This window comes from Suricata suricatta, chromosome 3 (assembly GCF_006229205.1).
Source record: "Suricata suricatta isolate VVHF042 chromosome 3, meerkat_22Aug2017_6uvM2_HiC, whole genome shotgun sequence".
Classification (NCBI taxonomy): domain Eukaryota; kingdom Metazoa; phylum Chordata; class Mammalia; order Carnivora; family Herpestidae; genus Suricata; species Suricata suricatta.
In genome coordinates this window covers 84,538,706-84,551,806 of record NC_043702.1, presented here as the reverse complement: position 1 = coordinate 84,551,806, position 13,101 = coordinate 84,538,706, and the positions used below count along the sequence as shown (strand labels likewise).

Here is a 13,101-nt window from a genome sequence, read left to right as displayed (position 1 = left end):
GTTTCAGTCAAATGCTTTTGACCCACTGCAAACATGAGCAAGGCATTTGAGTTCATTTGTATTTATAAAGAAAGCATCACATTTTATTCTGCAATGTACCAAATGTGCAAACGGAAAGAAACAGTTTAATTTCACATAATATTTGGACTTGGGGATCAGCAATTAACATTTAAAAACAGATTACTGATTTAAAAAATTATTTGGAAAATCATATCTAGAACTTTTCAATTTTAAAGTTACTAAATGTAGAGCTAAATAGATCTCCACATTTCAAAACTTAAGTAAGCTAGTATGTATTTTGAAGGACATCAAAATGATTTAATGTCTGCATACACAGAGCTATCTATTGAAAAAATATGCTGCAAGAAGAAAGTACATTTTTAAACCATATAATTACCATTAAATTAAGAAGTTAGTTGTTTGAAGTTGGCTCCGTAAATCTTTATGAAGATTCTATATTACCATTTTGAAGCACTCAAAAGTGGCATTCAGGATAAAGAAGACATCGTGTACAAATGTAAATAATGTAACAACAACAGGTTGAGTTTTTGTACTTCTTGTTCTCTTTACAATCTTGTCATGAGAATAAATCACATGGTGTCACTTTTTCTTTTTTACAAGTCCCTGAAAATGGAGCATCAAAGTCTAATAGTTTTCCTTGCCTAAGCTCCCTACATCTTAATGTTCTGCAAGAACAAGCACAAGCTATAAAAAATCTCGCTCTCTCGCACAGCCCTCTAAGATTATTAGCAAATCAAGAGTACATAGATACTCTCCTTCGGCCCATATTCCTCTACCCCACCACATTAACTCCAACCTGACAAAAGGAAAGAAAGAAGAAAATATTCCTGGAGTCAGATCTAGAAAATGTGCTTTAAATAAATATTTTACGTAGTTTCAAGGGCATCATCAAAAGTGCCACATACATTTAGTCATCACTGAATCTTAAATCTTTGATGCCCCTTAATAAAATAATTGCATTTATAAACATTTAAAAAAATGTTTCCAAAAGTTCAAAGTGCACTGATGAATTTGAAAAGAATATTTGAATTACCAAGACTATTCCATAGTGTTAAGAATTACTTAAAAGTAGATATTATAGGAAACTGGTCCCTTTGAGAAGTCTTAAAATGGTTCTTTAATTTCTTTTCAGCTTAGAGAACATATTTTTCTCTCATCATAAAAACACTCAAATGTGTATTCATTTTCAGTTTTTAAGACCCCATTGTAAGAGTAAATACAGAACAAACAAAACCTGAATTGTACAGTTAAAAAGGCTAAATTGTCTTTAACAGGGACAAAGTTAGTGAAAGAAATAAAAAATTGCTCTTTACATTTTTATCACTCATAGAAATAAAGCTAGATTAAATAGATGAATAACACTGAAAGGAATTATAGCATCAACCTTGAAGTGAAGGCAACCTTAATTTACTTGGGGCCTTATATTATTCTCAGCAATCTAAATGGACTAAGTCATGGCTAAATGAGAAAACAAAATAGAAATGTACTCTAAGCAGCAAAACTGATAATTTTCAAAAGACATATAATTTGAAAAGTTCGAATTCACTTTTACTAATTCAAGTAGATCTTCCTTAATTAGAATTCACATTTCTCTTCTAAATATAGTATTGACTCTTACCATTATGGATGATTCTTTAATAAATGAACAGGCAATGAGCTCTCAGGCAATAACTTAGTGTATTTTTTCCTGGAAACATTATTCATATAGAATAAAAATAGGAAAATTACAAGATGATATCCTGTACATAATGTACAGTCACTGTAATCCTCTCTCATATGCCACAATCTATAATTGTGGAAAACTCATTATTCAATGAACAAAACCAGATTAAACAGGGTTTCTTGATTTTACTGAGATATTTTAATCTACAGTTTCCCTTTGATGGCCATCATCTCAGTGGGTTTTACCTTCAAAGCGTTTATAATCTAACTGGCAACAGCATTTTAGAATGATGACTATAGAGCAGTATAGTTCAATAAGGCAATAAAACTCATTGTTTTCTAAAGCCTATATTTAACATTACAGTCAGATATTATTATAATATTAAGTTAATTTGAAAGATAATATAGTTTCTGCTTAAATCTCAAACAGAAATTTAATAAGCAATTGATAGCTTAAAGACAGGAAATCTATCATTTCTAGATTTCCTTAGCAAGCTTATTTATTCCATGTGTATAAAACATTTTCCATGCTATTTTAAGAATTAACAATCCCAAATCAAATTGACATTCATTGGAATTTTCTGACACTAAATCTCTATTGGTAAATTGCATTCACTAGACCAAATTCTTCTCTTAGCCTTAGATCTTAAATGGTACCATTGTGCTAATAAGCACCTTTCCTCAATTTTGAAAATAATTAGCTCCCCAAGTGGTTTATTTCAGATAAAAGAATAATACACTATCCCTACAGAATTTATTCTATTTCTAAGTGATTTAAAATTCTAAATTTGCCATAGTATTTAAGCTCCAATAGTAAAAATGCGTCAATGATTGCAAAGTTTCTATGGCAACAACCTCATTATACCACCACTCTGAGATAGTCATCTGGATTCTAAGTGTTAGAGAGATGTCAATTATTTGTAGCCTAGCGAACAAGAGAACTAATGCAGCCTACATTAAAAAAATGTTGACTTTAATTTCATAAACAATGTAAATGTTACATTGTACAATGTTACCCAGTGAGTACAATTGAGATTTTCTATACTTGTAAACATGTCTCCTGTAGAGAACACTGTATTTTTTAGACTGAATTTAAGGATACTTGGTTTTATATTACCTATCTAAAATTGGATCTACCTATGAAAGCCTTGAAGGAAGTATACTGTCCATTTAGATCGTCACTTTTTCTTAAGATATCAGGCAACCTAGGCCTCTCACTGAAGGGCTTATAGAACACAAATGCTCTTTAAAGTTACCATTACTTCAGTCAAAAATATATTAGCATTGACATTACTCTGTCAACAAACATATCATTCCATGGAGAAAGACAACACTGACATCCAGAGTCCATTTCCAAAGTGAATGCCAGCTTTTTAGAGACTAACATCTGCTGTGCCCCCATGCTCCAGCTGCTATGGGAAGCAGATTTTCAAAAGTAAATCTGCCCCATTCATTTCTTCCAGGAATTGGGCATTCAGCAATTGAAATCAATTACTGCTTATTTGTGATTCATTTTAAAGCTATGATTTAGAAAGATTAATTGAAAGAAATAATGAAGAACTACAATACCTTTTGGAGACTTTATTGCATTTTAAAACAAGTGAAGATAATTGTGAGTGAAAAGTGAAAGAAACTGTGTACCTCAGTAAATGAGTCATTAACCTCTCACCTTGTAAACCAGGAAAGAAAGCCTGATAGTAATAACCAATCTTCTTTAATGATTTTACATTATTATAAATTTAAACTGATAGTTTGAGATGAGCTTTGGTCCTTTGGAAGCTATTTCCAATTTAGCCTTCTGCTTAGAAGGATTCACTGTCCCACCACCCACATATTTCTGCATTTTTGTTTTGAGGGCAATGGTACTCAAGGGTAAAAAGATAGAGGAAGGGAGGAGGGAAGGTATAGGAAATTACTAAGAGTAATTTGCAGGATCCTTTTACAGTTCATAAGCGCGAATATTGGATGTTCACACTGTTGTGTGGCTTGTGCTTCCCTCAAACCTTGTTGTGACTTCAGCACATTACCCATCTGACATGAACTTGGGAAAAAAAGTAATTTCCAAAGGTAAATTTATTTTCAAATTATTATTACCCTATTTGAATTACCTCAAAATTGTTCTTTGGGGGGATTAGGGTGTGGGGGGATCATTTGGCTTGTGAACCTGGGAAGGGAAGTGGGGATAGGTGAGCGAACAGGCTGCAGGATTTGTATTTAAAGGTATGAAGGAACAGTGTAGTCTGATTCATTCTCAAATAGTGGTGATTGCTTTGGTGATGTGAACTATAGCCAGGCTAGATCTCCTCAGAAGTAGTTTGGCAATTGGACACTCTCAAATGTCACTTCATATTCATTCACTAAGGAACATAAGTTATTCCTTTGGGAGAAGTCTAGGTTACAACTGAGTTACACAGGTGATCTACATGATTTTGATTGAAACTGCCACATTTGAATTTCATAAAATTGGAATACACAGCATGTTAGCATGTCTATCTCTCTGCATATGTTACATACATTTTGATATAAAACATACATTAGACATAGTTTACATATCTCATATATTCAAATATAAAACCTGCTTTATATATATAATATTCATATCAGCATACACACACACACACACACACACACACACACACACACTATGGATGAACTGCAGATGATTCTTCCAGTCTTAAAGAGTCCAAATGAAGCTATCCTTTAATGTAGAGTTACTTTTAGACACTGCCTATCACTTAAAATCTGTTCCAAAATTTAAAATTCAAAACCAAAATAACAAGTCTATCACTTAATTCACAAATCTGACCTCTATAAGTCTTCTGATTATGTAAAAAAATCAATTTACACTTTAGAAATCAAGATTTGAAAGCACTGAGTTTAAAAGAAAATGCCGTAGGCTTTTAAGGCAATTCCAAAATAAGAATTCCCAAAATGTTTTGGGTATATAAGCCATTATTAGAATAAATTTTTAACCTCCCATGGGGTTCTAGCTAGTATATATTGAGAAAAAACACTTGCGTGTTTCCTTTATTTTTGAGATGTTTGTTAAAAGGCAAATCTCTGATAATGCTCCATTGTCATAACCCTATATTTTGTTAAATATTAATTTAGTTTCTCTAGGAAGCTACATTATGATATTATAGTTAAAAAAACAAAGGCATTGGAGATTCAAAGATTTAACATCTAGACTTTGTGGAACTTTGACACTGTTGAACTTTGTGTGAGCCTAAATTTCCTCCTGTATGAAACAAAAGCTGACATTTTTATATGATTGTTGTTTATAATGATTTAAGACCTACACCAGTGTCTCAAGAGAGAAGCCATGTGCATATTTATAGTCAGCCACATGGCATTGTGAACCATTCTGTACCCTCGATCACAAATCTCCAACTTCCTTTCATTGTCTAAAAATTGCACCAAAAGGAAAGCATAAATATTACTCCAGAATACTTCATTCTCATTAAACTCAAATTTACTTCAGACAAATTCACTTAACGAGATCTGGTAGCCATGCCTATAGAGCTAAAAATCAGGACAAGGTTCCTATCACCCTCTTGGTAGGAAGAAGACAACTGGTGATATAAATATTTTGAAAGCATTCAAAATTAATCACATTGATTGCATCTTTATAATTCCTTAAAGGAAACGTTGATTTATAAATTAGCTACTGATAATAAAATTTAACAAGCAAATCTTTTGTAATGAAACTCGTGCCACAGAATTGGACCATGAAAGGTACAGAAAATAGAGAAAAATACTTTACATAAATGGAAGACTCCCTGAATTTGTTTTATGTATTTTTAAATAAGTATAATGGAAAACATGATAACCAGACCCAAATAAGAAAATATTAGCAAACACTGAAACATGCATGTTTTAAAAGTTAAAACTCTTACATTTGAAATTTAATTAATGTGGAAGAAAAAGAACTAAGAGTAATTTGGCATTTAATCACTATTGCAATCACTCCTTGAATTTCTGGGCTTATGTTGTTTAGATGTAAGTATGTAAATATCATTTTTTTTCTTTCTCAATAGTGAGCAAAGGGTACATATGATTCTCTGGGATGATGTAGATTCTGGACTTTGGGAAACAGAGTTTACCTCCAAAGATCTCAGATTTAAAGCTCTGAAGAAAGTCAGGGTTTAACTAACATATTTCCTATTTTGAACACCATATATTTTAATATTTAATGATTTGGCTAACAAATTATCCAAGTTGTAATTTTTAAGTCTTAATTTTCATGTAGATGAAAACAATTATGTAAATTATGCACATTAATTAGATTATGTAAATTTATTGGAAAAATTATTTTCATAAGATTGTTTTGTTGCTATATATAGCTTTAGTCCCTGAAAACCCAGATCAAACTGTTAAAGTAACGTATACACAAGTGTATAAACTGTTCCTTAAATAAATGTCACTATTTATCATTCTTTCCTATTATTTATAAATCTAATATGATTATAGTCATTCTTATAATTATAGTTTTATTAATAAAGAAACTCAGCTCTGTTTTTTGTGTTCTTTATGTTCTTTGAATATATAAAAGAATATGCTTTGAGTTTAATGTGATTATTTGGTTTTGGCATCCACTTAGGAAGCTAACTAAAGTCATTTCCAGGGTAGAAATTTTAGTTTTAAAAAATAAAGAAGACTTAGCCAAACAATTAGTGCGATTACAAGCCCATTTTTTTCTTTCACAAATACTATTTAACACATATATCCTGCAAGAGATGGCCCAATGATTTTTATAAATGAATATACATTGAATAGCACAGTATTTTAAGCTAGAATATGTCACAAACTCTAATGAACACAATATGCCAAATAAATGACATCTCTGACCTCATGCTACTGGCTGATTCTTACCTGCTGTATATAAGGAAACGTCACATTAAACACGGTGCCCCTGCAGGATTCGTTAGCAGGACCCGCCAGCTGTGTGAGAGCTTCCTCCCAAGTATCTGATCGGTACTCTGGTGCATACTTGTTGAGCTTCATTTACAAGATTGTCAGAAAACTAAATGTATTTTCACAGCACCTTCCACATCTTTAATCAAGCAAGGTCTAATGAAGCCAAAAGGCTATTTCTCAATTCTTCACCACTTCCCCTAGCTCCCAGTAGGATATTTACGAAGATAGCAAATAAGATGACACACACCTTAGTGGTAAGAGGAGGATATCTATAATCCACACATTACCAAATGAAAAGTTCAAGTGCCATTCTTCACTTCAAGGGGAACTTGAAGGGGGGATTTATTTTATTACAGGGTCTGCTAATGCCAACTCTAAATCCCGATCCTTTCACAGGAGAGTTTATAAAATCCCTCTTCCATTTGTGAAAAGGAAACTCTCACAATACTGATGCACAAAATGACATTTATTGACATTAAAAGCCTCATCAGTTATTTCTCAGAGTCTTTATTCCTTTTGCAGAGGGGTTTATTGTGCTGTTTGGCATGAGGGAAACTGGCACTCTTTGATTTAGCAAAGTCTGGCCTAAAACCAATACTCCAAAGAGTTTCTTTAAAGCTACACATTTTCCAAACACTGGATTGAGTGCTGTGGGTGTCTTTGTGGGGCCGAAATGAGTTTGATACAACACAAGGCCGTAAAGATTTTAAAGATACTCTGCTTTACACTTAAATCATTAGTACTGCTCTTGCACCGGAGCCCATGTCAGGCTAGAATGTATTTAAACTCTGTCTCTTCTCAGCTCACCTGGACTCCTTGGGCTTCATCTCAGGAAATACTGACTACATATATTATCAGTTATTTTCTAGTCCTTATATTCAACAGGTCTTTAAACAAGCAAGCCATGAACAATTAATATCTTCATTAGTTAAACATCTGGAGGGCTTCATAAAGTTAGTGCCTATACCTATGAGATGACCTCAAATTGGGCTTTCTCAAGACTGAATGGGGAAATAATTAGTTTTATGTACATATCTGTTTAAAACTTCCTACCACTTCCAAACGTTACACGAGTTGCAGAGATAGTAGTGCATTCCCTACCCTCACGGAGCCCACAGTCTAAGAAAAAATATATTAACAGTGGATAACAATCATAACAGTTCCTGGAAAGTGCCTGGCCTCTCAGGAAATATTCATAGGCTGATGTGCAAAGATGGGAAAGGGCACCAATCCATCTGACTGGAGGTTAGCCCGTGGAGAGCAAACTCCTGGTCATCTCTATCCTTGGTGCCCTGGCAGGAAGGTCACATGTCATCCTAAAGGCAAACCTTTATTGTGAAACAAAACAAAACAGAACAAAACAAAGGAAAAAAAAAACCCAGAAAACAAAAAACCCAAACATTGAGGAAGTTTAGACAGAAGACTTGTTTGGGTTATTTAAAAGGTCATTCTAGTAGCAGAATGGTAAATGGATTGAACTTCCCAGTAATTTTCAGGGAATTAAATTGTAAATTTAAATTGTAATATATAAGGAATATTTCCCTCCTGCACTCACAATAATAAAGATAAGTCATCTCTTATTTGATACATTCCATTAAATAGGGCCAGTATGGGTAGGATCATACTTTTCATTGTTAGCTTTTATACAGGGCTACATAGTTTGCAAAAATGCAGTTCTAAGAAAAATCAATGAAGAATTGAAATATCCATTTTCTGTGGAATGTGCTAAATGTAGTGATTTGGTATCCACTTAAAGCATAAGAAATACATTTTAAGTTGTTAAACATCTATTTGAAAGGTAATCAATTAAAATGTTATAATTGGGAGCAGCTTACAAATTTCCAGAAGTCATTCACTAATACTGAAGACGTGTTTTTTAGTAAACCAAAATAACTGTTTATATTTCAAAAACGTCTTCAGGGTCTAGAATTGAGATGAAATCTACTGCCTAGCAATGATTCACATTTTATGTTATTTTATGTTTATATTTCAATTATTAATATGACTATTTCTCTTCGTGAAACATTTTAAATAATGGTATTTTATTTTATGTGTTCCTTGCAGTCATATACTATTCTGGTAACTGAGCTCAAAGTAGGTAAAATATTATTTAACCTCATTTCCTATGGGTACTTAGATTTACACATGAAAGCTGAACTTGGACAGTATCTCATTTCACTCCACTTATGGCACTTGTTATCATAAAACACAAGCTGCTGTGCTGCGTGCACACATATTTGCCACCTCTCTGAAATCCTGTTTGCCACACTGATCAGACACTTCAGCCTGACTTTTTCTTTCTAACGCACAAGTGATGGTTTTTCATTGCTGTATCACTCACACTTTTTTCGTTAAGTGTAATTTTATTTAGCATGTCCACAATATTTTTTAAATAGTAAATTATTATTAAGCTGTGTTTTCTTGCCATCCATAGAAGTGTTAAAGAAATGGGAAGTAAACAAAGGAAATAAAGATTCCAAAGTAAGGAAATTAAAAAATTCACAAAAGTGAACTTTCATTGTTACTGTTGTAGAATAATTTAGTTGTAATTCTGTAAAGGGCTTAGAATTTGTAAAACACTTTCATATTTTTATTCCATTTTAAAGCAACTCCATAAAATAAGTTGTCATTAATTACATTTTACAGATACAAAAATTTAGTTTTGGAGAAAATATGAGACTTATTCATGGTTACTCTGCTAGGTAGTAGCAAAAGCTGGAGCTTGGATACAAACCCAAATCTTTGACTTCAGGGCTATCCCACATTTCATTGTAACTTTTATGCCATTAACACATAAAATGTACCAGACCAATACATTTCATCTTTTGTCACTTGGAATTTGCCCAGTGCAACCAGCCTTTCGCCTTTCTGCTTCTCACTCTCAAATACCAGATCATTTTTCATAGTATGCTAAGACAAATTCTAGAGTTTAATAACTAGTTGTAGTAATGAAGCCCTTGAAAAATGTAGTAGCAATAAAGTATTTTCAAAAGGTAAAATTTGCATTATGTCTGATATGTCTTTACTACTAAGTCGCTATTACTGCATTCTTTTTAAAAAATTGATCACATACATATGCTCTTAATTATCTGTGCTGGTGAATCAATGGAACAAATACACGCGAGTATAACAAAGCATATTATAAAGTTATATTAACTTAAGCCATTGTATATTTTGCCTTAATTAAAATAGATATATGCCCTAAATTTAAATAAATGTATTTTTCTGAGTAAGTTCCACACAGTTGATTAATCCTGTGCAAATATGAGCAGGAGGAAAAAGGGAGAAACAAACTTTGATATATTTAACAGTATTAATATTTATTTTACAACATTTTCTGGGCTAAAATAAGGTAATACTACTCAATAAGGACTGTAAAAAGATGCATAAAAGTCACTAAATATATGTTTTAATAAAAACAGATTATATTCTAAATGATTTTCTTTATCCTACTATTACAAGTTTTAGGCAAAAGTATTATACTCAAAAACTTAAGACTATAAACATTTTAATGGTTCCAAAAAGTTTTCTAATATATCATTTCCTTTAAAAATAAGATGTACAAGATGGCTCAAGTATAAAAATTAATTAATAGGGAACTCTATAATCAAACATAAAATAGGTATGTTCTCTATTAATTAATTAAGTTAATATTTCCTATGATTTTAGAACCTCCATCATTATCCAAAATTATTTTTCTCAAATAAGCAATTATTCATTTTCAATTCCATGTGAAAGAGCAATCCTAGATTGAAAGCTAACAAAAAGCAATATGGTCTGTCTTCATATTTTCTGTTAGGAGTGTAATTTGCAAGTAATTTATCAAAAGATGTTTAATAATTAAAATGACAAATAAATTCACTAAAGCATGGGTTGTAAATGCCATTGACTACTATGCTCTTCTTTGGAGGAAAAGATCCATCAATGAATGAAAACAGAATTCACAGAGGGGCCTTGGTGGCTCAGTCGGTTGAGCATTGGGCTGTTGGTTTTGGCTCAGGTCGTGATCTCTCAGTTCCTGAGATCCTGCCCCACTTCTGGAGCGCAGATCCTGCTTGGGATTCTCTCTTTCCCTCTCTCTCTCTCTGTCCCTCCTCCACATAGTCCCTCCCACTCACTCATTCTTGCTCTCTTAAAATAGATAAATAAACATTAAGGGGAAAAAAAAACAACAAAAATATAATTGGCATTGTCGAGTCCTTCCCATTTTAATGACTACTTCATGGTACCATCGTTCTCATTTCCTGTAATTGCTTTCATTTGAAACACAAGTTATATAAGAATCTAAAGGAGTAAAGGATTAAAAGTATTAAAATCTGACAAAGCTCAATGAGGACACTTGAACATTCAATACTTTTTCATTGACTACCAAGTGGTTGGGATATTCTTTTTATTTTTCAAATACCCCTTTTAATTTACCATTAGTGCATTTTCATACCAGCTTCCAATCACTTCTTATTATTTTAACTGTAGATATTGTTAACAGGATGAATTAATTCTTTTTTTAAAGGACAAAAACTCCCTATGGATGTCCACATTGCTCCACAGAGCTGAGATCTAGTGAGTATATTTTCAGTTACAGATTTTGGCTAAAATTGGCTTGTAGAATTTATTTGCCAAAGTCACTGACTGGAATTAGCTCATTGGCATATTTTCCCAAACTGACTCCAGGTGAAAACAACTAAATATCTCAAGTTGTGGATATCTCATTCATTACCTCAGAACAATTTATCAAAGAAACTATGCTTACAAAAGAACTTTTCCTAGTGAGTCTCAAACATTGGTTTTCTTTTCGATATATTTTTGAGACACAACTATCTCAACTTTTATGTGACAGGATTCTTCTGTTACACATAAAACCATCTTTAAAAGAAACAAACAAAAAAAAAAGAGCATGATGACCTTATAAGTAGCATGAACCTCAGTGGACTTGGAATGAGTATATTTAGAGTGGACTTTGGGAGGAAACAACCATTTCCCAAAGATTGTTATTGCTTAATGAGATCCGTGACCACACATGCATTATGTGGGATAAACATGGCTCCCTGCTGGCTCCCCAAAGCCTGCTGACAGTTGGTGGTTATGATGTTAACTCATTTTAACACCCTAGAAATGTTTTAATGTTTTTTTCTCCTATTTCTATAATATTAGAGCAAGGCTTGAATCCACCATGTAGAAAACATAATAACAATATTAAATAGTATAACTTGGACAATCTATAGCATTTCTGTGTTGCTTCTAAAAGAAATGCTTATCTCAAAAGAAGGCATCTTCTTCCATTTTCAAAAACCAATTTTGACAATGTCTATAAACTGATTAGTTGTAAAAAATTCTTCACCTATTAGCTTACTTTAATAAACCCTTATCACTTTAGTAAAGGAAACCCAAGATTAACATTGTATATATTTTGCCTAGAACTATTTGTTTTCATTGCTTTGCAAAAAAGCAAAAGTGTAATAGTTTTGGTTTTAAAAAGACACAATAATGAAAAATTGTATTTAAAATTTGCAGATTATTTTATGTAAAGAGTAGCTCTTCCTACTGAGAAGTAAAACATGCCTATCAGGCATTCCTCAGAGTCCCCCTACCTGAAGAGAAAACAATAGCATCAGCAAAGTACAGTGTTAACATTCAAAAATGATATCTGGTTCAGTTGTTTTCAAAAACTGTATAGAATGATATGTGTAGTATCAAAAGATACAAAGCCAAACCTTGGTTTTGTCTTCATTGTGATTTTCTGACAGAAAATCTTTAACACACACACTGATGAGAAAGCAAGCTACTTTTTCATAAATTTATCACTTAGAACATTTACCTGGTATTATAAAATCACTTCATTCTTCCTGGGAAAAAAAATTAACGTTTTTTAATAAATACAATAATACTTTTGGAGTATGAAAGAAAGAACAGATGTTGCTTCTGTCCCCACCTGTTTATTTGTGAAGGCAAATGCAAAAGCCTTATATGGGTAAAAATAAATTTTAAAAAACTTAAAACCTATTGTTTTTAACACATAGAAGCAAAAAAAAAAAAAGTCACTTTAGTAATACCACCAAGACTAGAAAAGTATTCTAGGTTACCAATAATTTATTCTCTTTACTTTCAGATACAACACAGTAGTGTATCCCCACAGGACACTCAGCATGAACACAAAGTCATGACTTAAAGCACTATCAGTAAGTTAATAAGTACTTGGAGCAATTCTCTGTTTTAATGTAGTCAAATGTCATTTTAAACCATTTGAAGGAAAAATAAATTCTATTTCTAGAGACTAACCTCAGAAGAGAGTATGAGAATCTATATTGAAATTTATTCCTTGAAAGTATCTTTTCTCCTATTATAAAGTAGTTCATTAATTATATTTAGAGATTTTAGACGATTTCTTTTGGAGAGGACTTTGAAAATCTCATCTTAATAAAGAACAACAGCATCTACATCTTACTATTCAAGAGATAATCTTTATTAACCATGCTGAACTACATAACTACTCTTTTTAGGTCA

The 13,101-nt window shown here is 32.3% G+C and overlaps 1 protein-coding gene and 1 non-coding gene across 2 annotated transcripts in view; one reads left to right on the top strand and one right to left on the bottom strand.

Moving 5' to 3' along the window:
• LRP1B (LDL receptor related protein 1B) overlaps positions 1-13,101 on the bottom strand; it is a 1,807,041-nt gene that overhangs the window by 1,775,354 nt on the left and 18,586 nt on the right. The window lies entirely within an intron of this gene.
• Positions 3,617-3,720, top strand: LOC115288875. The gene has a single exon (XR_003907261.1). It is a non-coding gene; the product is annotated as a small nucleolar RNA U13 (small nucleolar RNA).